Below are 3,957 nucleotides of genomic sequence, written 5' to 3'. Positions count from 1 at the left end.
AATAATTCACTACTTTCTAAAAGGAATAATTCATCCTTTCAGTAAAGGTGGCTGGCTCATCCATGAGCTGCTTTGCAGGCTCCCTCTTCTTTTTCACTTGTTAGTCATCTGGAGCAAGCAGATGTTTTGTACATCCCCCTCTTTTGTCTTTTGACATTTAGATATCTGTGTAAATAAGCATATTTAGGAATCCACAAAAACCTGCCATTGTCAATAACAGAACTGCCTACAGATTTAGGCTCCTCTGTCATTTGGCTTTTTTGGCCAACATTTCTCATAATGCTACACTCCCTTCCATCCTTTTCAGCATTTCTTCTCATCATAGCTTTAAATATCAAACATCTTTTTAAAGTGCTGACCTTAATTATCAAAAGTGATCTTTAATTTCCTTGGCCTCAGATTTTAAGTGCCCAAAAAAAGAGTGAATCTTGATGAGCTGGCTTTCTTCCCTTGAACCCTGTGAGATTCCTTGCTAAAGATACCCCAAAATCACTTGGTGCTTTGAGCAATTTTAGTCAGTGAATATTGAAGTGAAAGTGAGATCTTAGAACTCCATCACAAGTACAAATTGAATGAAAGAGCACAGATACAAAAGAAACAGAGCTTTGAGTTTACATGTACATTAGAAAATGTCTGATTGCTTTTTTTCACCCACCCCCGCCCCCCCCCCCCCCCCCGGCCAAGTTCTATCTGCAAGCTGAAATAAAGCAAGATCAATGCCATGTGCAAAAACTTAAATGGTAGCTTTTGAAAAATTGCCCCATTAACCTGATGAGTTTCTAATTACAGTAAGATATAAGAGCTTTTTTTCTCATGCTATGTAGGATTTTGTCCTAACAGGTTTTTTTTTAAAAGCTACCCTGCTGTTAAAATAATTTAACTGCAGTGTTTGAGTATAATTTGTCCTATATTTCTTTTGCTTTCTCTGAGGAGTTACATAACTTTTTCATTTCTAATGAGGTTTCCTAAATATAAATTGTGATGTTATATTATGCACCTCCTTTGGCTGCAAACCAATTAATTTGAAGTGGTTCAAGGCCAAAGAGAAGTCTAGGATCACATTCCAGCAGTCCTGGTAAATGGCTTGTTTATATAGTTTTTTTTAAATAAATGGTTTAGTGGTTAAGTCCAGCTTCTGTTGGAATTGATCTTATCCTTTAAATTCATGTAATACTCTAAATTAATAGAGGATCATTTTGGACTAGATGACCTTGTGTTACTTAGATACTGTTTGAAATCCATTTGTATAATAGCCAAAACATTATCGTGCTTCTCTAAATCAGGTAACTTTAGCCATTCAAATGACTGTTTAAATCATAAGCAGGATTAGCCTGGGAAGAGATCAGTAAAAGATCAACCTCCCTTTACCCCTAAAGCTGTGCTTCCTTGTGTTTAAGTATATCCCATCACTGATGTCTCCCCAAATCCCTCTGCCAGACAGAGCTTTGCCCTCTCATCATTGGACTGTCACTTTTCTGCCTCAGCTTAGCAGCGTGGTGGGTCTGATATTTGGGAATATCAGGAGACCTGGAGAACAATTCATCTGCCTGTACTGATCCTCCCCTCCTTTTCTCCCCAGACCCAGAGCACTCATCTCCCTGCTGTATTTTGGCACCTTCCCTGCACCAAGAGATGAACCTGAAGGCCTACAGATGGTGTGAGGAGGCACAGGACATAATCTGCCTTGCAGCACAATTTATCCCTTCTGCTGCACCTGCAAGCCCAGAGCACTGATTCTCAGAGCAATCCTTCTGGGTTTTACTGCCCTGTATTTTATGTGGGTGTAGTACTGATGGTTTTGTCATCCTTTGAGGAATGCTGCTCTTGAGAGTCTGAGTGCTTAGAACTTGTTCTGGCTCAGCACTATTCCAATGTGTGGCCTACATTCTTTCTGAAAAATCTTATTTAGATATCCATGTATGAATTCAGTATGATTAACCTAAGGATGCCAGACTTGAAAAATGGTTCAATGTTTTAAGAATTTCACAGCTTTCCAGTGACCATTTCTCAATTTTCTCCAAAGAAGAATTCAAACTCATCCTTTTCAGTAGTTTTGGAAATAACAGATGGGCATTACTCAGCATCAATATTTTTATTTTCATTTGACAGTTCTACAAATCTGACAGTAAGTGAAAACCACTATTTTCCATATCGCTATTTTCTGTCACCAAGGTATCACTTTTGTTCACGCACAGGTTCACTATTCATTTATCCATTACCCATTTCACTATGAATGCCACAATTCTAGAGTTGTTCACACATAAGCCTCCCACATATAGAAATCCAAGAATAAAATCCTAAAGGCAAAGTTTTAGCTTTCCTGCTCTCCCAGTCTGGACTTGCTGGGCAGAGGGGGGGACTGAAGGGGCTGTATAAACTTAGCACTGCCTGGTGAGGTGAACTGCTGGTTGTATCATGTGCCAGTAGTCATGCAGCTGGCTCTGCCCAGCTGGCTTCGCCATACATTTCCTGTACCTCCTTTGGTACATCACTCAATCCCAGTTTCCCTATTGCTGACCAAGAGTTTAATATAATTTCTGAAGTTTATCAGCTTCCTACAACGGATTGGTGAGAATGCTCTTCTTTGGTATTTGCAAGTAACCTCAGATAGCAGAGGGACTGGATATTTTAGGGACAATAAACTGCTGGGACACCTGACAAACAGCAATAGGTAGTGCTGCTTTCTTTCAGCAGAGTTTGTTCCCTTTCATGAATGCTTATGTTGCACAAGCAATTGCAGCATTGCACTGCATCAGCACTGTTCCTAATCCTGATTTGGAAACATCAACTGTGAACTTGACAAAGCGTGACACATGGCACATTGAAGTGTTTTCAGCTGCACTCACACAACAAATTGTAATGGCTCCAGAAGAGCCATTTCAGTTGATTGTGTCAGTAAACTACAACCCACAAAGACATGTGGCCAACCTGAATAAAGCATCATCGAATAACAAATAATACATTAATTGTCACAAATTTGGCCTCATTTTTAGAATAACTATTCTAGATTTTAGAAAAAATTACAGGAAAAAGATCCTGTAGTTTCTAGATGTGTTGCCCATAGTGAAGCAGAAGTCCAGCCCTATGGAACATAGCAGTTTACAATATTTCCTTAATTTCCATATGTAGAGACTGTGGGACTTTATTCTTCACGTTTCTGCTTCAAAATGAGGGCTTGGCAAGTGGTGAAAATGTAGGCTGTCCCATGCAATTGGTCTTCCTCCAGCTTTTCTGAGACATGGGTCTTGTCTTATTTAAAAAAGACTTCTGTATCATTTCCTAGAACAAGTGCCAGCAAACACAAGCTTCACATTACTTCCATTTCTTTTTTTCTCCAATAGTGACTTCATTGAGAAGTACTACACCTGCCTGATGGAGAAGTGCAAATTTTCTGCTTTCATAGTCAGGCTGATAGTATACACAGTGAATTCTAGCCTCACTGAGACCATGAAGGTTTCAGAGTAAGTAAATCAGGGTACAATCTGACTTAATGAGAGCAACCACTAGGTCATCAATTCCGTGTGTTGGCTGCTTTTCCTGTTGCCCGCATACCCACAAGGAGCTATCATGTTTCCTCAGAGGTAACTGGCATGAGATAAAGATTGCTGGCCATGACACTTCAGTGGCTGAGCAAGGATGTGGGTTATTTGTTAAGCACCTGGAACTTGAGTGACTTTGTGAAGATAGATTTCCTTCCCCAAATTTAAAACCCCCTGAATAACCACAGCAAAATGACCTACAGGAGGAGCCCCAGAGAAAAGAGGTGTGCTAGTTTCAAAGAATCCATTTATTTTCAAATACTGTCTATGCTAATATACACCTTTTTGCCTTGTTAAGGCAGCAACTTCTGACTAGAAAGCGTATCACTTTTGTAATCAAGTTACTTCATCTTTTTTTCTAAAACCATCAGTAGCAAGCTATAGTTGGCTATTTGATATCAGAAATTAAAGCCTTTTA

This window comes from Zosterops lateralis (assembly GCF_965231275.1).
Source record: "Zosterops lateralis genome assembly, chromosome: 5".
NCBI lineage: Eukaryota > Metazoa > Chordata > Aves > Passeriformes > Zosteropidae > Zosterops > Zosterops lateralis.
The sequence above is the reverse complement of the archived record's forward strand: the minus strand, read 5'-3'. Positions refer to the sequence as shown.